Source organism: Zosterops lateralis (assembly GCF_965231275.1).
Source record: "Zosterops lateralis genome assembly, chromosome: 9".
NCBI lineage: Eukaryota > Metazoa > Chordata > Aves > Passeriformes > Zosteropidae > Zosterops > Zosterops lateralis.
Window position 1 is genome coordinate 15,902,706 of NC_139769.1, and position 22,145 is coordinate 15,924,850.

The 22,145-nt window shown below is 44.5% G+C and overlaps 1 protein-coding gene across 4 annotated transcripts in view; it reads left to right on the forward strand.

The window, feature by feature from the left end:
- The first annotated feature begins 10,219 nt into the window (after positions 1 to 10,219).
- The window catches only part of LRRC8D (leucine rich repeat containing 8 VRAC subunit D), a 52,514-nt gene continuing 40,588 nt past the window's right edge, over positions 10,220 to 22,145 (forward strand). For 2 of the 4 annotated variants that reach the window (XM_083867548.1, XM_083867545.1), the window contains exons 1-2: positions 10,220 to 10,299; positions 21,815 to 21,954. The gene's annotated coding sequence lies outside the window, so the exon portion shown is untranslated. Of the gene's footprint in view, positions 10,300 to 11,364; positions 11,677 to 13,002; positions 13,181 to 21,814; positions 21,955 to 22,145 lie in introns of those variants that run through there. The other 2 variants (XM_083867546.1, XM_083867547.1) reach the window with 2 other exon arrangements.

Consider the following 22,145-nt stretch of genomic DNA (forward strand, 5'->3'; position numbering starts at 1 on the left):
CTCCAGGCCAGAATTGCCACAAAATGGCATTTGGAAACTAGATAGATGCAAGAAGCTTTCTCAAATACTGGGAAGCAGGAAAGAGATGGTCACAAAGCTAACTTTAAGTGTATCCAGGATGCTGTTCAAATGGACAGGGAGTATTCCTGGAAGCTGGAAATTTGAGTCCAAATACACAGATAGCAGGACAACACAGTGTGCAAAAAGCACCTAAAAGAACACTGCAAACAAGCAAAAAAAAGACTTGGTCATGTACTGATCTCAGGGTCCAGAGGTGTCATTACAAAATAATGAAGTGTTGCCTCACTTTTCCTTACTTGAGAACACACATGCAAATTACTCCAGGCTGCATTCACAAGCACATGTGGATCTGAGACTACAGAAAGTGTAACACATGCCAAGCTAGCAGCCAAACGTGGGTTCAAGAGTTACAGATGGTAGGGGAAGACTCTGGGTAACATTAAACAATGAGACCTTGTTGTTAAAAGATGAGCAAAATTGGGAAGCACAAGAAAACTGTTCACATTTTGCTGAGCTTTCAGATCTGAGTCTACTAAATTAATGTTTTAAGTAAAATAACATAATTTTGTAATATGTTTCAACTAGTCATTTTACAGCTTTACAGATGGTCTGAAGTATGTACAAAAATATAATACAAGTGGAAAATTCCTTGCCTTTAGAGCATCCTTATATGCTCTTTCATATGGGCACCTCCTGCATATCCAGCAGCAACACAGCAACACTTTAAATGTTACAATTTCATGACATTACAATACATGGTTTTGTAGTGGTGAAATGAGGCTGGAGAAGTGGAAGCAAAAGAAATAGAGCAAGAAAGAGTGATTTTTCTAGTAGGAAAAGAGAGTGTGCACATGCAAGGGACTTGCAAGTAAAACAATCAGAGAAGGTGGTGTTAGCAGCCCTCAGTTAATCTAGGAAAGGATAGAAGGTGGCTGAGATGCAAAGTGGAGAGACACCCAGCAGGAGTGGGGACCAGCAGAGCTGTAGATGTTAGCTGAAGCCCCCCAGGCAGATGAGATGGTCTCCAGAAGGTCACCCAGCAGACATTTGTGTCCTTCATTTGGGAGGAAGAAGTAGATAGGGTTGCTGGAGACTTCCATGTGGAGAGGGCAGGGAACAGATGAGGGCAAAGAAGGAAGAATAATATGCCTGGGGTGGGAATAGAAGGAGGGCACTGGGGTCCTGGTCCACGGGTCTTTGTGGAAAGAAAGAAGGCAGCAGAGAAGAAAAGCAATTTCATAAGACAGGAAGGAATAAATCTAGAAAGGGAAATTGCAATTAATGGCATCAGAAGCAGCAAAACAACCAGAGGGATGGGGATAGAGATGGAGGAATGACAGAGTGTGAAACTTAATGGTGCAAGCACTGGAATAAAGGTATAGATCAGGGTTGTTAGGCTGAGGATAGAGTTAGCTGTGGTGCTGACTGGATTCTCCATTCAGAGGACAAGGAAGAAGAAAGGTGTATAAGGGTGGGATTTAGGGACAAGGGGAAATTACAAGGTGCTTACCTTGGAGATCTTGATAAAGCAGCCTGGAGGAGAGCAAGGATTTGTAGCTGTGAAGGGTTGAGTAAGGCTAAAGAAGGTGACAAAAGATGCAGTTTCTGCAGTTTGGATAAAAAGGAGCAGAGAATGGGTAATGATGATGACTGTATAAGAGCCAGGGAGAGTATGGGAGAGGAACAAGCCTGGCTCAGACCTGGGAGAAGCTGACAGTACCCCTGCACATGGGTAGAAGAAAGAGAAGACCAGTGTGAAGCAGTAACCTGAGGTGGTAGGCAGGGGGTCTAAAGTGAAGGAGGACTGGGAGAGAGGATGGAGCAAGAGATCTTAGGAGAGAGCACAGAAGATGGGAGTAGAAGGGAGAGAAAGAGGAAGGAAAGGGTAGAGCAGTGCAGCAAAGCTTTGTGTGGCTGAGGAGTGCTGGAGAGAAAAGAGGATGGGAGTCAGACAGCAGAGGTAGTGTGAAGGTGGAAAGGATGAGGAGATGGAGTTATTCCAAGGAGGGAGGAAAGGGGAAAGACAAATGAATAGGCAAATTATAACTAATGCAATAATTAACTGCTACAGCAGTAATCCGATTGTCACCCAAAAAAAGAGGATGAAGCAGAGAGTTCGTGAGTGAGGGGGAGGCATGATCAGACTGGCAGAGGAGAAGTGGGCTGAGCCCAGTGGGGTGCAGAGGCAGCGTGGCAGGGAACAGCAGGAGCAGATGCTGGGGCTGTAGTTCCTATGGCAACATATAAAGGCAAATGCAACAAGTGTGCCAACGTGGCAGCGTTAGCAGGGGACAGCTCGGTGCATTTCCGTGTCACACTCCTCAGGGTGGGAGTGGAGCCGTGCACCATCCCTGGGCACCAGGGCAGCTGAGCTCTGCCTCTGCAGAAACCAGCACAAGTTACTGGTAAGTTTTGAGGCCCGGCCCCCTCACTGCTGCTAAATGAGTGTTTTGTGCTCTCTTTCTCCAGTGCAGGGAACCTCAAGGCACAGCAGGGCGAGAGCTGCTGAGCATCGTGCCGCCAGAGAGGCACCTGGCGAGGGGACAGCTCTGCAGGAAGGACGGGAGAGTGAGCATCCCCCCTCCTCATGCCCATGTGCCATGGGGCTAAGGGCTTAAACTTCCCATATCCTGGCTCAGCATGGCACATACCTCCAGTGTGTAGGTGCCCTCCAGCAGGGCTGTCATAGTATGAGGCCAGTCTGCCTACAGCAGGCAGAAAAAGCACATGGCTTTCACAGACTGGGGCCTTATTTTTCACTCACCAATTTTGGCAGTTTCCCCTTCCTTTCCTATAGTATGTCTTGTAATTAATCAGCAGTTTGGGTCTGCAGCTACTCCACACCATTGTGCTCATGTCCGACGCTAAACAGGTAGAGACAGAGCATAAAGGCAAATTTTCCTATTGCTCTGACACTCGGACAGAAAGAACAGCCCTGCGGAGTGTCCAGCAAGGATACTTTTATCCTGCCCCGCAGCAGCGCCCGGGCTTTCCGCGGCTCGCAGCTGCATCCAACAGCAGAGGGAGCTCCGGGAGAGGAAGAGGAGCAGGCGAAGCTCGGCAGGAGCAGCCCCCAGGAGGAGGGAGGTGGGCAGGGGTGGACAAAGGTGACTGCTCTGCTGCACCAGGTGGGGAGCCTTTAACAGCCTGAATGGGTGAGGGGCAGGAGTAGTTTGAAAGCAGCCACCATGGAAACAAAATGCCAGGAGAACTTTAGGTATAAAAAACCAGAACGAGACAAGCAAAAGATGTGTCTGGGTGCTCTTTCTAAGATTTAAGACTTAGGCTGACTTCAGGGTATCTTGTGCTAAATAGCTGTAAGGAGGAGGAGGGTATCTTAGTTACTTGGAGAGTGTTTTTTGTGTATTTAAGCGCTAAAAGGCCTGGCTGTATTTCTTCCGAGGAGAATGCCTTGTGTTGAACACTGCTGACATGCCAAATTAATTTCAGAAAGTTTCAGTGAGATTTTGAGAAACTCTGGTGCCATGGGTTCACAGCAGGATCAAAGGAAAGCAGTGAATATGCCTTTGTGGCTGTGGAAATGCACCCACTGGAAGTTGATGGCCATTTCTGCCACACTTGGGATGACAGCAATTCCAGCCAGCCACATCACAGCCCCTACAAAGCCAGATCGTGGCTATGACTCTCCAGCCACAGAGATCAGAGCAAGGAAATAAATATGTTGGTCTTTCCATCCCTTGTTCCCCGTGGTCCCGGGTGCAGCACAAGAGCAGGCGTGATTCATTCTACAGTCTCTGGGCAACCCAAGGGAAAATTGCTTGCTAATTTCAGTTTCTGATGTCAGAACGTATAATTAACCTGACAAAGCAAAACGTTATTTTAGGTTAAGGCGTGATCAGACCTTCTTTCTCCCCCTATTTCTAAATGGTAATAAGTTGAAGGTGTTTGAGGCTGGGGGAGGTGTATGTTTTGTGGTGGCTATATAGTATTGGCAGGGAAATTGCTGCTCTTATGGCCTCTAATATATAAAAAAAATTACCAGTGCTTTCTCCAATTAATTTATATTTAAGTTAAATGCCGAGGAAACAAATTATTTGGACATAGAGTAAACTTCTTCCCTTTCATTGCATGTGTGTGCAACACTCGTCCTTTGTATCAGTCTTTGGAACAGGAGATGAAGCAGGTTTTAAAATTAGAATGCTGAATGCCATGGTGGCTGTGCATAGGAATTACAGGGATACTTGGCATCTTTAAGGTGTGTAATGTTAGAGTGGATAGTGTGATGCTAGATTGACAGTGGATATCTAATTGTAGAAGCTTTAGTGACTGGAATACTTTGGTTTGCTGTCATTGTATTTGAAAAAGAATTGGGAAGAGGATTTCAGAGGTGAAATGTTGTTGCTATGTTTTCCCTTGGCTAGAATTGATAGAATGGAGCAATTGATTTTGTTTGATCTATAATACATACACATAACTAGCAGAAAGTGCTGTATTTAAAATAAGAAGATTAATATAGCCCCTTTCAAGCAAAATCAACTTATTTTAGTGCTGTATTGGCAAGTCTGGGTTCTGTAGGCTCCCAGGCACAAAAAACCCCCAGCTCTTTTGCAGTTCTTGAGGTGGGAAAAGAGCTCTAAGTACCTCTGGGTCCCTGATTAGGGAGCTCCATTTTAAAATAAGAATTCTGTAGTCTCCTTCTACAGGATGATGGGTGCTTTCTTTGCTCCAGGGTAAAATAGGAAGGTAGAGAGAAAATGCTACATGTAAGATATAAATATTACTCCCTTATCCCTTTTTTCCTCCTGCTGTTTTTGCCTGGTATTCATCAAATTTGGTATTTTCTTGGTGGTTGGGGATTTTTTTTTCCCCTAATTTTGGTGGTTTTTTTTTTTTTTTTTTTTTTTTTTTTTCTTTGAGAGGCAGGTTGTTTTTCTGGTTTTTTTTTTCTCATCTAGTTGGGTGAGTCCTCAATCTTTAGCCATTTGAATGACTGGAGATCAGTCATTTGCAGACTCAGAGCATTTTGGTCCCACATTATGTTCTTTCTTTTTCCTCCTGCTGCTCACAAGGCTTTGCCCAGCTGTGCACCTCATTATGCTCTTGCGGCTAGGCTATTTTAAAGAAACTTATTCTAAAGGAATAACAAAATCAGCAAGGTCTAACTATTGTACCTGTGTGACTGGGGAAGTAAAAGTTAAGTGCTAGCACAGGTACAGCTCAGCACTCTGAAGATAACTGGCTTGCCATTTCTTTAAAGGCCCATCATTGTCCTAGTTCCAGACAGGGCACTTAGGTTTTGTGTCACTCCATTTGCACATGGAGCCACAGCCATTTCACTGAGAAAGCCAATTGAGATCTGAAGGGGAAAGAAGGGCTTTCAGGCATGATTTGAAGAAAGAAATAACAGGCTGAAATGTCCTGGGGAAAGCAGGGAAATTGTTCCAGAGAGCAGGGCTGGACAAATTGTGACACCTGAAAGCTTATTTTGGTCTTATCCTGCTAATTCTGATTGACAGGTTTTAAATTTTTATTTCCTATTCAGTCTCCATGTTTAGTATTTAGTATTTGTGGAAATGGCGGTGAGCAGAAGAGGCAGAGATCAGAAACAGTAAAGTGCAAAATTAAGAAAACAGGAAGAGTAAGTAGATTAAGTGAACTGGCAGAGACTAACCCCCCTCCCAGCCCAGAGGCTCCAAAGATCTGAAGGTACTCAACATCTCAGTGGTGATTCCTGCCTGGGCTCTGAGTATACAGATCCATGTTACCAGCCTCTACATTTGACACAGGCTCTATCTTGGACTGGCCAAGCAATGCACAACCATATTCTTGCTTCTGCTAGAAAAAAGTCCTGCCCTGGCAAGTTGCCTGCAGCTCAGTTTATGGCCTTCCTGCCATGCCTCCCATCTCATATGATGCTATGTGTTTTGTGACTTTATAGTCCTTTATTGATAAGTACAGAATGAAATAGATTGGCCATCTGTTTGTATATCCACTGGATGAAATTTGAGAACTCATGAAAACTGGGTCTTCTGTGTAATCAGAAGCAGTCAGCATGTGTTCCTGCCATCCCTTGAAAAACTTTGCTGAGCTGCAGTGTGATAAAACACGTTGTTTGCAATGCACACCATCATGGCTGCTGTTCTTGTTCCAAAATACAAAGGTAAGAATGCTAAGAATGAGGCTGCATCCCCCAAATTTTTAGAAACGGAACTGCACATCAAGTGACTGACACATTATCATAAATGAAATAAAAGAACTGGTGAGCACATTGTGTAGTTCTGGATGTAAGTAGAAACTGCTGTTTATCTAAAGCAGTCATTCACTCCTTTTTTCAGCACAAAGACAAGGTAAGCAGTGATTTCTTTCCATCGAGGAAGTTCAGAAGTTGGGAGAATCCCAGCCAGAATAGGCTGGCTTGCAAGCCCTCCAAGAGTCACTGTGTTTTTAATACAGAGGCTGTTGTGCCAGGTGTTTGAAGACAAGCATAATAGCAAAGTATCTTCAGAAAAAAGTGGTAATATGAGCCTGGATAATTGTTTATAATGGAGTTGTATAATGGCAAAAAAATTTGGTTAGCAGGAATTTAAAAAAAATAAGATGGAATTACAAATGAACCTAGTAGGGACAGGGTTTTGCAATGCATTTTATATTGGAAAAACATGCTTTTTTTCTTTTCTTCAATATCTTTGGGATTGTCAGTAAAAATGTATCTAAAGAAGGCTTGTCTGATAATTTAATTAGACTTTCTGAAAGCCTTGGCAATTTGTCCTGGTGATGGGGCAGAGTGAGCTGCAGCAGTCTGGTAGCACAGGATCACAGCCCTCGGGCAGCTCCTTCCCTCTCCTCTGCGGAAGAGCAGAGCCCTTGAGCCCCACAGCCCACGGCTGGCTCTCCATGCAGCAGGCTTTCTCTCCACAGCCAGCTGTGGGCATATGCAGAGCAGGCCCTTGCCAACATCTGCTTGCAGGACAATAAACCAGCTGCCAACACATCACCCAATTTTGCCTGGCAGGTCGGCCTCACTGCCACTATGGCTGGGACGTGGCACAGGGGGGGCATTAATGGCCATGGCGGGGGGGCAATGGCACATCGGGGCTCACAAGTCTGACTGCATCCCCAGCCCCATCTTCCTGCCCATGTGTCCTGGGGAAACACCACAGCCTGAGCTGTTCAGCACTTAGAAACGCTCCCTCTTGAAAACAGGTGGCCAGTAGCCAAAAGAAGTGACTCATATGTATCCTCCTCCTTATTTCAACTGGAGTCTTCCCCTTCATGTTTTGCCCATTCCATGAAGCCAAATTGCCCTGTTTCTGGAGAGGGAAAGCCAATTTGTTCCCTGCCTGTCTCTTTTATATAGCCCTCCCCACTTCTTCCCAAGTAAACTACTACCTCACCTACTTAATCATAGAATCATAGAATAGTTTGGGTTGGAAGGCATCTTTAAATGTTATCTTGTCTAGTCCACAATATCAAAATTCCCCTTCATCTTAAATTTGTTTGGGAGAAAAATTTGTCAGCCCACTCAAAGCCAGGACTGAAATATTTCTCAGTATGGAATTTTCTCACTGTTTTCTGAGGAAGCACTGGCGCACTCTATTTCTGACACCAGCTCTTCCTTATGTTCACCTTCTGCTGGTGTTCCTTTTGCACCTGGCTCCCTTGGACTGAACTTGGACACCTGCTGGACAATGTCATGCAGGCATATATGAGATGCACAGTATGGCTGTTTGAGTGAAAGAAGGAAAGTACTGGAAATAATCTCAGAATAAATGATCAGCTTTCAATGTGGCCAAAACCATAACTCTATTGGAGGGCTGATATTTTCTAAAAATTTTTAATGATATGAGAATGAGGATAACAATAAGGTTGAAAAATATGACATATTTGCCAACTCAAGGTTATGGAAGATGAAAAATTGAAACTCAAATGTAGTTGTAAAACCAAACAGGATTGTTTTATCCTGTTAGGCATATGGCTGCATTGCTATTGCTTGTTAATGTGATCACTCAGTTCTCTGAGCCACATATCAAAATAATGATATTAGTTTATTTAATTGTAAAGGGGCAATGTCAAAACTGTGCAAGTGGAAAACAGCCATTTTCCCCCCAGAGCCTCTCTTTTCTGGCATCTTTTGTATCACATGGAGTAACTTGGAGTTGGCTGACTTGTACTTTTGCCTATAGACTATAGCAGGATAACAGAACAGTTGGGATTTTTATTTGCCCCAGCCTGAGCTCTTTTAGATTTATAATTTCCCTCCTCTCTTTTCTGTCCCACCTCAGCATGCCCTAGGTGGTCAGAGCCAAAACCAGCAATCTAAAAAGAGCTGCCCAAAAGTACTCAGATTTGAGCCTGGGGAAGACCAAACCTGAGGAGGTCTCTACTAGAGAAGCCTGAAAGAGGGTGTAGAGAGGTTTAAATTAAAACTTATTTGCGTTACCTTTAAATACATACCAAAACAAGGAAAAAAAAAAACCCAAACCAAAATAAAAACCAACCAAGCAACCCAGCATATGTTCTGTAGGAGGTAAGTACTTCACACTTGTGTTTGCCCTGTTGGAAAGGGAATCTTAATTGGATCTGGATCTGCCCAGTTCCAGGTGTCTTCTCTCTCAGATCCCCAGAGCCATTTGTTTGTTTTGCTGGTGTGCCTCAGCTTGGCAAAGTATCTTGATTGCTAAGTGAATGTGGATTCAGCCAGCTCTGACCAGCTCTGGCATCTGAAAAAAATCTTTTTTTCTTCCGCCTGAATTTCTCTGCCAGCTGCCTTCGAGTCAGGATTTCCCGGCCAGCAGTTCTTGTTATTATCTGTTTTCACTTGCCTTGATGTTTACCAGATTGGACTGCTTTTATCTCTATTAACCCCCCCCCCCACTGCGGAGCCCCAGTGTAACACACCCTCTGTGACTTGGCCACTGGGTCAGAGCAGAAATAAGTAAATAGGTAATAAAATCACCTTATTGAGAAAATAGTGAGGTCTAAAATGCTGGCCAAAAATAACACAAGTGATGATGATCTCAGGGAAGAAAATAACTAAAAGGCCAAATGAAGGTATTAAAAATCAAAGCTTAAAATAATTGACAGCTCATTATACTAAATCTGAGCTCTGCTAAAATTCCCCACCAGATGAAAACTCTGGTATGAAAATAGCGCCAAACAGCTGAGAGCAGGACAAGCTGGCCTGATTTTTTCTGGTCTCAGAAGTGAATTGTGGCTGAGAAGTGCTTTCATTTGTAACCTCAGATACATCATACAGTCGTTTAGACCAGAAGGTCTGATTAAAAATGCATCTAAAAATATAAAGGGGAAATTCTCAATCTTTAAAGGGCTATAAAGCTATTCTGAACAAGCACCAAAAGATCACTTCCCATTTCCTCCAGCTCTTGAAAACATGGGGAGGAAATAAAATATGGAAAAGATGAGCTCTTTTTAAATTTTTTTTTAAATTCCATTCTTGTAAGACCAATAACTTTCAAAGGTAATAGATTACATCTAATTTAAAAAGACCCGCAGGTCAAAAAATGTTTAAGGATATCGGTGGCTTTTCAGTGGAAGGAGGGAAAAAACAATCCCGTGGATTTCGGGGCGAGATGAGGGTCAGTTCGGTTCTTCCCCCGTGTCCCGCATCCAGCCCCCGCCCCCGCCGTGGGGGATCCGTCCCTGCGGCCCCAGCGGTGCCGCCCCCGCCCCAGCAAGGGCCGCCCTCGACCTCTTGGCTCCCTCAATGGCTCAACACAGACAAATAAAATAACTATAGCATTTTAATAATTAACCCACGCGTTTTGAACTTGTGGCTGTTTTATCTGGCCCACGCAGCTATCTGGTTCCGTTTACCTGCGCACGGAGCACACGCCACGCGCTCTGCCGCCCCGCGCTGCGCTCCGCTCGGGCCGCGCCCGCCGCCCCATCCGAGAGCCCGGGCACAGGCACAGCCCCGGCCCGGCCCCTGGCCCTGGCCCTGGCCGCGGGCACCTGAGCGCGGCGGCTGCGCGGGGGGCGCGCGGGCGGGGCGGGCCCGGCCCAGCCCGGCCCTCACATGCGCGGCGCCGCGGGAGCCATTGGCCGCCGCCCCGCCGGCCCCGCCGCCGCCGGCAGCCGGTGCTGTCCGCACGCCGAGCCATGCGGGAGCGCGCTGCAGGGCGCCGCTAGCAGCCCAGCCGAGCCCAGCCCGCCCCGCCTCTGCTCGCCCGCCCGCATGGCAACGCCGCGGGGCTGACCGCCGCCGAGGAGCTCTGCGCGCTCGCACGGCTCCGCTCGGTTCGGCTCGGCCCGGCCGGGCTGCTCTCGGGGACCGCAGCCCCCAGAGCCGGCCCTGAGGTGAGGTGAGGCGAGCGCGGGGCGGGCGGTCGGGTAGGCGGCGGAGGGGCCGCGGGGATGGGGCGGCATCTTCACCGGCGCCCCCGCCGTTCCCTCCCTGCGCTTTCCCTGGCGCTTCTCTTTATCTCTCTCTGCGCGCAGACCGGCCTGGGCCGGTTCCCGGGGCCGCCGCCAGCCCGGTGTGCTCGGCGGGACCCGGCAGGGCTGTGCTGGCCCCGCTCCGCTCCTCTCCCGCGGGATGCCCGTCCCGCTGGACGTGCCCTCGGGGCGAGGGGCCGGCGGGTCCGGGAGTGCGGTGCGGTGCCGGGGAATGCGGCTGGGACCGCGAGCCCCTTTCGGGGCCAGGGGGGCTGGATCCGGCCCTCCGGGGCCGCCAGCTGTGCGGCTTTTGTGTGGGGTCAGCTGCGCTTCGTGTTGCAGCACACGCAGATTAAAGGGACCCAAGCCAGTCAATAGAGCACATCTTCAGGGCAGGACCAGCCCTGTCAGATAACCAACCATCTCTTCTTTTCCGAGGCGCGTCTCCTCGCTTCCCCCTGCTCCCCACTCCCGCTCCTGTAGGATCCCTGAGCCTGGCACAGCAGCTCCTGCCGTGCAACCTCCATTTCCCCCCGTCACAAGTGCTGCCACTGCTCTTAAACAAACACGGATTGAGGCGCAGAAGGCTTGTGACTTGCCCAGCATCCTTCAGGGGAGCTGGTCTGCGGTCACCGCGGGGATTCGGGCTCTGCCTTCATAGCCCGCCTGCAGCCCGGGGCACTTTCTCCTCTGGACCTTCCCAGTGTGGGAGAGCCAGGAGAGAGGTTATTCAGACTTGAAAATGGAGGACGGTAGTGGTGATGGTGTTGTTTGGTGGATAAGTCTTAGCAGTACTTCCTGTAATGGTGGTGCTGAAAGTGATGTTTTACTTGATTTAGCTGCTGGTGCAGAGAGCACTTTGGGGTACCTGCTACTCCTCAGCTTTGTCAGTTACAGCTTTAAAAAGTCTCCGAGCACTTCAGGGAAGTATTTGGGTTTTTTTCAGCATTGTATCTGTCATCGTGATAGGAAAGGATAGTATTTTCTGCCTCTATAACTGAAGGTGGGGAGTGACAATGCCTGCTTGTTTGGGAGAGAGGGTTTTAGGATGTGAGAAATTTGCATGAACAGGGCTGAGATTTTAAACCCACAGCTCTGAGCTATCAAAAAAACACTTTCATGACAGATGGGGTAGCTAAGTCCCTTTCTCTGTAGGGTTGGTTTTTTTTTTTTTTTGGTAGGTTGTTTGTTTGTTTGTTTTATGTATTGTTTGTTGATTTTGATGGTGGTGTTTTGTTTTTGTTTTTTTCCCTCACCTCTTCCTGGAGGCAAAGGAAACCATCTTTCTTCAGACTTAGGGTAAGGTTAGTGTTGTGTTATTTGCTCTTGATTGCCCTCTTAAATTAATTCACCAAGCCTTACTTGAGGCCAAGATCCTATTCATTCTTTGTGCCTTACAAATGCCCTATAAACCTTTTATTGTTAGTTGAAACTGATTTATGGGGTCCTGACCTAGGAATATGCTTCTGTGGCTATATTTTTTTACATGGTTTTCTCCTGTGTCTCTAGGCAGGCATTGCCTTTATAGTAAACTCATTTGGTGTTTTCCCTGCATCTTGCTTAGGTCAAAAACACTTGTCTGTTTGCTGTGTCTGTTTTCTTGCACATAATAGCAGGGAATATTAAATAGATGCTGTTATTTGTAATTGTGATTACTCGAACACAAAAGATTAAAAGTTTACAACAGCGATGTGAGGTTATGCAGGGAAGGGAGCAGCGTTAAGCTGTCATTTGTTTTGTAAGATCCAGGTATGCACAATAGGTCTCTACCAGTCCTGACATCCTTGAGGGGATGGTAATGTGTCCAGCGTGTTGGGATCTGGAGAAGGAGTTCTAAGCAGCAGTACCAGCAATGAAGAAAGACTGTGTGCTGCAGTCAGAGGAAGGTAATTATTAATAGGAGGCAACCTCTATAATAACAATGCAGAGAGAGTGAAAGCTCTTGGGTGCTTGCCCTGGAAAGATTAACTAGTGAACATTGTACTAACACATAGCTGTACACCTGAAATGTAGTTCTTGTATTCCAGTTCTTTTTTAGCCCTTTGTGCCTGTTGCCCCCTTCTCTTATGTAGGAGTACATAAGTGGTGGTACAGAGATACCACAGCTCTGCCTCCTGTTTATGGACAGTTTTCTTGACCGCATGCCTGGATAGGGAGGAAAAAAGCTAATGCTGTTTGTGTTGGGCTTGCAATAAGTCCTGCCAGTGACAGGAGGATAAGAGCATAAAGGCTAGTGGAGAAAAGGGTATGTCCATCCCTGTGGTCAAAAGCACTTGCAGCTATGTGTGTTGTGGCTTGGCGCAATTTTATAAGAAGGGACTGTACTGAAGTTTCCTGGCTTGAAGTTGGTTCTTTTAAATTCTCCAGGTCTTCCCATTTCTTCTGTGTATTGAGGTCCCATTCAAAATCTATTAAAGGCAGTGACAGTAAGTGGATTTTGAATCAGGCCCTGTACACAGGCTGAGTTTCTGACGTGCTGTGTGTTCTCTGGTGGCACCAGCAGCTGCGTCAGGTCCTGCTTTTGTGGCGTATTCGAGGGTTGGCTTGGCTGCTGTGCAGGCAGAGTGCTGACTCAGGGTCTCCTTTGCTTTCTCCTGCACCTCTAAGAGAAGGGAATTTTGGTACATGTACGTGGGCACTGTGATCACTGAGTTAGTGTCCTGAGGCTTAAAGCGCTTAATCTGTGTGGGGCTGCTGAAGGCTGTTTTGCAGAGAAGTAGCTTGAGTCACAAATGGGGGAACATGAGGGAACTCGGTAAACAAGTTTCTCAACTGGGTGCCAAAAAAAACCGGGAGTTCCAGGGTAGGTATTTCACAAAATAATGAACTCTGAAGATTTTCATTTCCTTTCAAAAAAAGCAGTCTTTATCTTCCAATTCATGATGTTGCTGTAGATCCCTAAATATCATAAAACACAATTAGCAATATTTATTATACTCAGGTATTATGTATAATAGCACAGTAACGTTAAGTAGAAAGAACAAAGCCTGTTATTTCAGTTTTTTACTTCAGTGTCTTTATTTAAATTCTTCCATTTCTTGCTAGCATTGAAATAGGGCTGCACAGTTCTCCTTTTTTTTTTTCTTTCCTTTCGATTTTATTTATTTATTTATTTATTTATTTATTGTCTCTTGGTGGTGGGAAGATTGTATCCTAACCAACATAAAAAGAAAAAGCTATTGCTGTGTTAAGAAAAATGGAAATATTTTTTTTCCCAGAAACCTTACATTTAGATAAAGACTTGTCTGGGCTTTTGCATAACTGACATTTTAAACGTGGGGGTTTTTTTTTAACAAGCAGTGAAAAGCCTGTGGACTTCACCATGCAAAGACTTGTGTCCATGACTAATTTTTCATGTATGTATAATTTCATGAGTCCACATGCATGCATGAGGCTCTCTGGGGTCACACTAGTGCTCCTTGATCTTGGAAGTGTTTGTTCTTGGCTGTGATGATGAGCTTCTGTGGGTCCACTCAGGGCTGAAATACAAAGACAGGTATTTGTGAAATGCAGTTTTCTAGCAGCTGCTAGCATTGTGTTTTGTGAAAAGCAATGGTAATTAGTGTTTCAAGGCTGTCTGGTGCCTCTAACCTTGAGAACGCTTTGAGCTACGTTTTTTAAGTTTGACTTGCTTGCGTTGGAGATGTGTTTGGCTCAAGATCTTTTGGTTGGAGCAAATTGAGGACAATTTTCTTTTAACCATATAACAAAGAATAGGTACCAATTGCTTGCCAAACAATTTCTCCCCTCAGAAATTACAAACAAATTTAGGAAAGAATAAAGCCAGGATTTCTAGGGTTTAACTTCTTGAGAATCATCTTGTTTTTGGCATGTTAAAAACAAAAGTGCGTCACAAGTCAAGTTGGCACCTAATACTGTCAGTAATACTAATTTCCACATGATTAATTTTAACTTGACACTGCTTCAGTCCTTCTCTTCCCACAAATTTATTTAATTAAAAAAGTTGAAGATCTTCTAATTTATTTCTATATTCTCTTCAGCTGCAGCAAGAACAGGTTCTTGTCCCCCTTCAAGAAATGGATAAGAACAGAAGTTAAAAGACATTCATGTAGCAGCTGCCAGAATGTTCAGGGAGATATCCTTGGAAGGAGAAAACTTGTTTTCTTGAAATCAAGCCAGCAAAATGCCACTTTTGCCCAACACTTGGAGGCAAGCAGTAGTATGGGAAGTGAGGATGGCTGCACCAAGGACTTGTTTGTTAGAAATGTTACGAAAGAAATACCTTAGTTTTTCTTCTTCTCCCTCTTCAAGTATAAATCAGGTTATAAAACTATATTGTTCATGTAGCCTTAAAACTAATTTCCTTCTTTCCACTTGAGCTCTTTCCTCAGAATTGATTTGTTCTGAGACTGAAGTTATTGCGACATTCAAGACTTGAGAAGCAATCGTGGGGTAAAATACAGCCACCCTTAAGGAGGAGGAAAGATAGTTGTTGCTCAGATTTTTTTTCCTTTTGGAGGTCCTTTTTTGTTGAAGATAACTGATTAAGAAGCAGAAAGAAATAACCAAGTTGAAAGCATATGGCATCCAACAGTGGATGAGGATAGCCTTTGTGTTTATTCATCATGGTCTTGCTTTTTGTGTTGTGTGATCAGTAGAAGAAGGAATAGTCTGATTCTTGTGATCTGCCTTGCTCCTTGTTAGTGATAAAGAAAAAAAAGAAAAGAACGCTCTGTGTATGATCTTGTCAAAAGTTAGGCATCCCAGGTGTTGTGTCTTACGATGGTCTGCTTTGAAGACAGAAAATTGCAGTGGAAGATTTCTCAGACCCAAGGGGTGGGCACTACAGATAGTACAGGTAAAGGTAATGCTGTTGTTGCCTTTTCCTATCAGGTATCTCTTCAAATTGTTTGCTGTGCATATATATTTGAAAAAAAAAATGCACACTTCTCAAACTGGAGTTTTAAAATTTCTCTATTCATTTGCTCGTGATTTTTCTGTCAGAGTTGTATCTCCTGATGATCTCCCCTGCATGGCTGGACCATGGATGAGGCAAACTAAAGTGCCTGTTGCTGTTTGAGATGTCTTACCTTTAGCACTCACATGGAGCTGGTAAATATGATGAGACCATCTGCTGGAGACAGTGATACTCAAGATGAGCCCCCTCCCTGCATTTTTATGTAAAGATACACAGAGAAAGGAAAAGCCCCATTCATGAAGGCTCTTTATAGTCCTTCTGATGAAGCAGTCGGCAGGCTCCTACCTGTCCTCATGCAACCTAATGGCTACAGAGTCACAGCAAAGGTTTGTCTTTCTTTCCTTGCTTGAACTTCATTCTTTACAAGTCAGCATTGAGAAAAGTTTCTTTATGAAAGCTATTCCTGATTGCCCTTGAGTCCTACAGAAGCCAGGGCTGCCACACCTCCAGTGTTTGCAAGTCTGGCCAATGGTACAGATACCAACATGCTTGTTAAAAAATGGGGATTTTTTTTTTTTTTTTTTTTTTTTTTTTTTTTTTTTTTTTTTTTTTTTTTTTTTTTTGCATGGAAAAAATGTTGAAGCACTTTCCTCTTGCTGCAGTGATTTTCCCACCTGAGACTATAGCTCTAAGGACAGAACAAGTGCACGGGATATGTATATGAATATGATGTCTGAATATTTACCTGTTCTTCATCCGTTGCAGGATAGGAAGGAAAGGAAGCTTACATGCTTTCTGCTGGTGTGAGAACTTGTATAAAAGATGCTGATGCCTGCAATTACCCCAGTGCAGGCTCGCTTAAGCTGTGTGTGCTAGGGATGGATATATTTAATGTGCGCACATAAAAAGTTGATTTTTTCATGTTATGCCAATAAAATGTATGGTTTGTTATCTGTCTCAAATACATCAATTAAATAACCAGGCTTATACAACACTGATTTGTTGATCATTGAAAATAACCTTTTGGTTCAAAAGCTTTCTCTGTGAAAATTAATATTTTATACAGAAGCGTTATGTAATAGACATTTTGTTGCCTTTGCAGTCCTGCACAGAGGAACACAGTGTTAAGCTGATGTAGTTTGGATTGTTCTGTATAAATTTGACCACTAAACCAATGCAAATATCAGTGAATAATGGGGAGAAAACAAAGTCCATGTTGCATATTTGTAAATGGTGGTTTGTGCACAGATCACGGAAAGGGAGGATAGGAATTGCCTTGGTCTGACAGTCCCTGCATTAGAACTCGAGGGAGCAGTGTTAGAGGTAGTGCACTGGGTTGCTTTGTTTCCAGGCACCACTGTGGTTGCACATGCTTTCCACATGCATTAGCAATTGCCTTCATCAAGGATGCACGGAGGAGCCAGACTTCATGGGTAATCTGACTGGTATTTAAAAGTACAAACTGAGAAGTCCACATACAGGGCTCCTCTCAATGGCTGACATCCAGAAACTTTTATGTACTTACTTTCTGACTAATTAAATTAAGAAACAAAGCCTAACCTATGTAGTTTAGCAGAGGAACTCACAAAAGGGAAATGAAACTTTTCATGCATTGAGCGTTTTTTTTTTAAGTAATGTTTGCTGGTTTATAACCCATACTAAATTTCTTCACAGTTTTGCCTTGTTGGCCTTGATAGTAGAGAGAAAGGGAAGACTGGCTTGATAGTTTTGCTCCTCTCCTTTTTCATCCTTCTGACAACAAATCTATTTGCTCTGGAAACAAGGAAGTGGAGAAATGCAGATACATAAAGGCTTGTTGGTGCTGCAGAAATTGTGAACTTAACCAGTGCTGGTGTCCCAATGAAAAGTGGGCAGGAAAGTGTCTAACAGAAAACTAGTAGAAGAAAAGTGTTCTTAGAAAAAGGAGTGGAGTGAGAGAAATCAAATAATTCAGAAAAGTGAAAAATGCACAAGTTGGGACAAGATTCTTTTTCCAGTGTTTAAAATTTGTATTTATGCCATGTTCACTCCTAGTGAAACTTAATTTATGATGTACTTACATTGAGAGGTGAATTTGAGAGTGTCTTTATTAGCATTGATCAGTTTAATCCAAACAAATTTTAAAGAAACACTGAGGCCAGAGTTACAGGAGAACAAAGATAGTGAAGCCTGAAAATAAGAACATGAGAAACATGCAAAAATACAAAAGAAAATAGTAATGGTGAGGCAAAGAAAAGGAGATAAAACTGTGGAGAGAAGCGTGAGTAAATATAACATAGAATTATAAAGCTTGAGATTATATATACTGTTCTGCAAGTGGAAAGTGTAGGAATTCTGTTTGAGGGTGCCTCATTCCAGAAACAAGGCTTTCATGCTCACAGTGGAATGGCCAAATTTTCCCTGTTTGGAGTCAGCTTGAAAGCAAAGCATTTGAAAAAATTCATTGCATGAAATGTGATGGGTACCTGGAGCTTACGGGTTGAATTAGTACAAGTGTGGTTTTGGCTAATGGTTTGCATGTTCCTCATTTATATTTTAAGACTGTAGTCTGTCCATGTGCACAGTGTTTCAGGCTGAAACAACCAGTGTGCAGCTGGTCAGCATGAAGAGCAGAGTAAGCCCTTCTCTGCTGTTTCTTTTGTGCATGAAGAAAGGATGGTGGCCCTCCACACTTTCATAGGTGCTGATTTCTGTCGCCTCATCTATGTTAAGACTTCTTCACTGTCTGATTATTTTCCTGTTTACTGTTTGAATTTGTTAAATCCTTTATCTGGTGTGCTATCTGCTAAAGAGTGTAATACCAGAGCTACCGGCAGCAGCCCCCTTGTACTTCCTGTGGGTCAGACAGTAAGTTAGCTGTAGCAGAGAGAAGTTTTGCCTGCTTGACAAGCAAAGAATGATTTGTTGATGTCTTTGCTATATATTCCTGCTGTCTGCAGCAGAATAGAGGAAGTGGGGAGGAGTTTGCACACAGCCTCTGGCTCATGGATGGAGCAAGAGGAGGTGGCCACCAAGAGAAGGGAGCCCCCAAATTAAACTGGGTGTTGGGTGTCATGTGAAAAGCTGCAGCAAAGCCCTAGAATGGACAATGAACTCTGCAGGGAGTGGCAGTGGGATCCTGTTGGCTCCCATGTAGCAGGAGCAATGCCTAAGGTGCTTTCCAAGGGGAGTGTGGTTTCAAGACCAGCTGGAGCAAATTTGAGCTTGCACTGCTGTTGAAAGGGGAAGTCCTGCCTTCCAGCCCACCCTCTGCTTTGGGCAAGATGCCTTTCCCAGGCACACACCATGGAGAGAGCAGGAATGTTAAGTAGCAGAGTGGCCACAAATCAGCTTCAGCTAAATGCAAAACTTACTCAGAGGTAGCAACACAATCTGGTATTTATTTGGTTAGGTTACATGCTACTTTTGACAGTATTTCTACAGTATGTATCTTGCTGGAGTTTTTTTTCTCTCTTGGTGGCATGACACTCTTCCCGTCTGCTGGTTTGTTGTTTTTCTTATGCAGCAGCAAGGGAGGAAGATGGCAAGTTAACTGAAGAGATTGTCAAATGTCTGCTGTTGTCTGGGTACTTGGAGATATATGCAGAACTGAGAATTATTCCATCATGCTGAAATTAAACCTCTGGTGACTGAGACTGCTTAGTTATTTAATTAGCTGAGGTTGTTGGGGTTTTTTTCCAAAATCTCTACCTCTTCCTCAAAATACTGTGACTTCCCTCCTTTTCCTTTCTTTACAGAATTCATAATGATTTGTTCTAAGTGCATTGTTCAGGGTGTGTTTTTTTTTTTTTTTTTTTTTTTTTTTTTTTTTTTTTTTTTTTTTCTCAGTTAACAATTACTATTTCCCTGTTAAAAGCATCAGAAGTATTGTTTTCCTTAATGGAAAAGATGTTTGATCAAGTGACTGTACAAAGGGAGGCAGCCACATGTAGGCTACTGTATCGAGGACGTGGCATTTGGAGGTTGCAGGTGTTACGCCTGAGGTGCTAAGTGCCTGGCTGTGATTCAGATGAAATTGGCACTGGCTGATGCCAACACCCCAATGTAAATGTGGTGTCTTTCCCTATGCTGTAGGGCCATGAAAGAAAAGTACTGAAGTGAATGAGTGCCAGAGGGGACAAGGTTAAAAGAGAAGTGGTGCATGTGCTTCTTATTTAATCTCCTTCATAGCCACAGTCCCACATACTGACTGTACCAGTGGCTGTGTATTCTTGTATCAAAGCAGACGTTTCTGTAAGAAAGATGTCGCTTTGTTCTAATAAATTGAGGTTGTCACTTTAAAAGTGGGAGGTGAAGGAAGTAGCATAAAGTGAGAATTTGTCAAATGGGATTTGGAACAAAATCCATGAGAATTTTTGTGGTAAGAACTGTGGGGAAGAATTCCTCACTGGTCTTGGCATTGCCCAAACATCTGGTTATGTACTGCTATGATTTATATAAGAATTTCTGCTTTTTCTGCTTTTAGATTGGTTTTTGGTTTGTTTTTGGTTTTCTTTTGTTTGTTTTAAAACAAAATTTTTGAAGTATTTTGTCATTTGTTATCCTTTACATTTCCTCCATGTATGATCCAATCTATGTGTTCAGCCTGTTCTGGAAAGGGGAGGGCGGTGGTGATGGACCTCAGCAGTCTTTCAGATTGTGATTCAGCTCTTGAAGAGAAGCTCTCCTGTTCTTCCATACCTTACTGAGTGTGATGGTGGTGCTGTTCAGCCTCTCCTGACCCCTTTCCTTAAATGCTGATATATTCTCAAAAAACACAGTCCTCCTACTTTGAAGATGGGAACTGCCTTTGCCTGCCGTTTTTGGAAATGGTTTGTTGTCTTTGGAATCAGTGCCGAGGGGGGATTGGAGGGCATGGTGAACTCTGTTTAGGCCCTTCTTACATGGCTCTCTGACCTCGTGAAAAAATAGGGTTACAGAAGCAGCTGAGGTGAATGGCCCCATGGTTATGAGTGTTTTCTGTTAGACCTCAAGTATGATCCAAAGGTCTGTTCTGAAGCCTGCTTGGAAAGCTTTCTAAAGGTAGACCTTTGGAAAGTATCTAGTCACAGGTTTTTTCCTCTATGTATTTAAAAACCTAGAGTCTCTGAAAACTCCAGTTCTGCATAAAAAGATTTGCTTCTCCTGAGACCACTTGACCCCTCCAAGCCCTTTCAAGAAGAAAAGTCCATGAGGCATATTTTATTTGAGGATTTGACAGTGTTTTCTCCATTTCCTTATTCTGTGTCTCTTCTGCTAAGAGGAAACCTGGAGCAGCAGGTTCCTGCTGACCTTTAAAATGATCTCAGTGGAAAGCCTGACAGAGGGCTTGTTCCTGTGTGCTTCTGAGTGCCAGTGGGTGCCACCTCTGAAAAAACCTCAGAAAAAAAAGTAGATGGAGACTTGGGGGGGGGACTTGCTTTGCATATTTTTCTGCAGTGGTTTGGGAGCAGCTCAGGTGGGTGAGCACACTGCTCTTGGTGCTGGGTGCTGACCCTTAGGGCAGGACAGCTCTGCTGCAAGTGGGCAGTGGGCTGGGGGCTGAAGTTGGGGTTGCAGCTGGCTGTCCCTGGCTGTGGAGCATCCTCTGCTCTGTGTACCTGGGGCTTGCTGCCCTTGCAGTGAGTGCCTGCTGCACTGCTGTTGGCACCTTGGCATTGTACTGTGGCTGGCCGTGCTGGGAAGACCTTGGGCACACAGCAGTGCTGCTTGGGGTGCAGCAAGGGCAGCAAGGCAGTGGCAGCCAGCCAGCTGTGCACTGAGAGTCCTTTAGAGTCCTGCCTGTTGCTAAGGGACTCCTTTTGGATGTGGAACAACATTGGTTTACATAGCAGCTTTCCCCGTGTTTGTTGATTGGAGGCAATTACTGTAAAATACTTGATTTATAACAAGGCATACTTAATAAGCAGCAAACTAAAATAAATATTCATGAATTACCTGCTGGAGTCTGACTGTTCTTTTTGCTGAGTTGTTGCTTTCCGTCTGTGTGCTCTGCAAAGCCCTGGAGCCTCTGGGTCTCTGGAAGTGAAGGCAGCTGTGCTGGGTCTTAGCTGGTGGAAATTTTGGGCTGAAGAAGGAGGGGGACAATCTCACTTCCTCTCTATTTTTCATCTCAGAGGATAGAAGTGTTTTCCTGAGATTTTTCCAAGCAGCTCATTTGACTCAAGGTGGTCTGCTTGCCTGGCATACATCTGTAATGCAGTGGTTGAAGTGTCATCAAAAGTGTTTGTGTGGAGCACATCACTGGGGTCTGGTCTGGCTTTTGTGGTGGTGTAGGGAGGTGATGATGTAGAAACAGTCATGCTCTTGGTTAAGTTAGGATGTTTAAGAAAATATGTGGGAAATCACTAGCTGCTCATTTGGGATCTACACTCTTTAAGAACAGGACAACTCGTTTAGAGTAGTTTCAAAGTTATTAAGACAAGGAAGTACTCAGTCTTCCCCAGAGATGAAGCACTGTCAGCAGAAGGATCAGGATAACCTTTGTCTTCTGTGTTGCAGAGTGGCATTCCTCTGACCCCCGCTACCATGACTGCTTTATTTGGCCAGTTTGATTCACAGCAGTTTGTTTTTATATAGGAGGAGTCTGTGGCGCTTTTCAAAATGAGAAAGTGATCATCAGAGTCTGGCTTGGTGTTCCTGCTGCTGGAGCCTTCAGGAGCCAGCACTCAGCCCAGCTGAAGCCAGAGGAGGAGGGCGGAGAAGCACAGCCTGATCAGGTACTGGGCCAGTAACGGGAACAGTTGTCTGATGCAGAGTTAAGTTATGGATGATCATTAGTTATAAAAAGTTACGTTTTTTAGAAGGTCTTGTTAACATGTGTGATGCAGTGGGGGCCCAGTAAGGACAGCCTGTGGGCCTGGCATGAGTGCATGTTATATGTCTGAGTTCTGTAACAGATCTGAGGTGA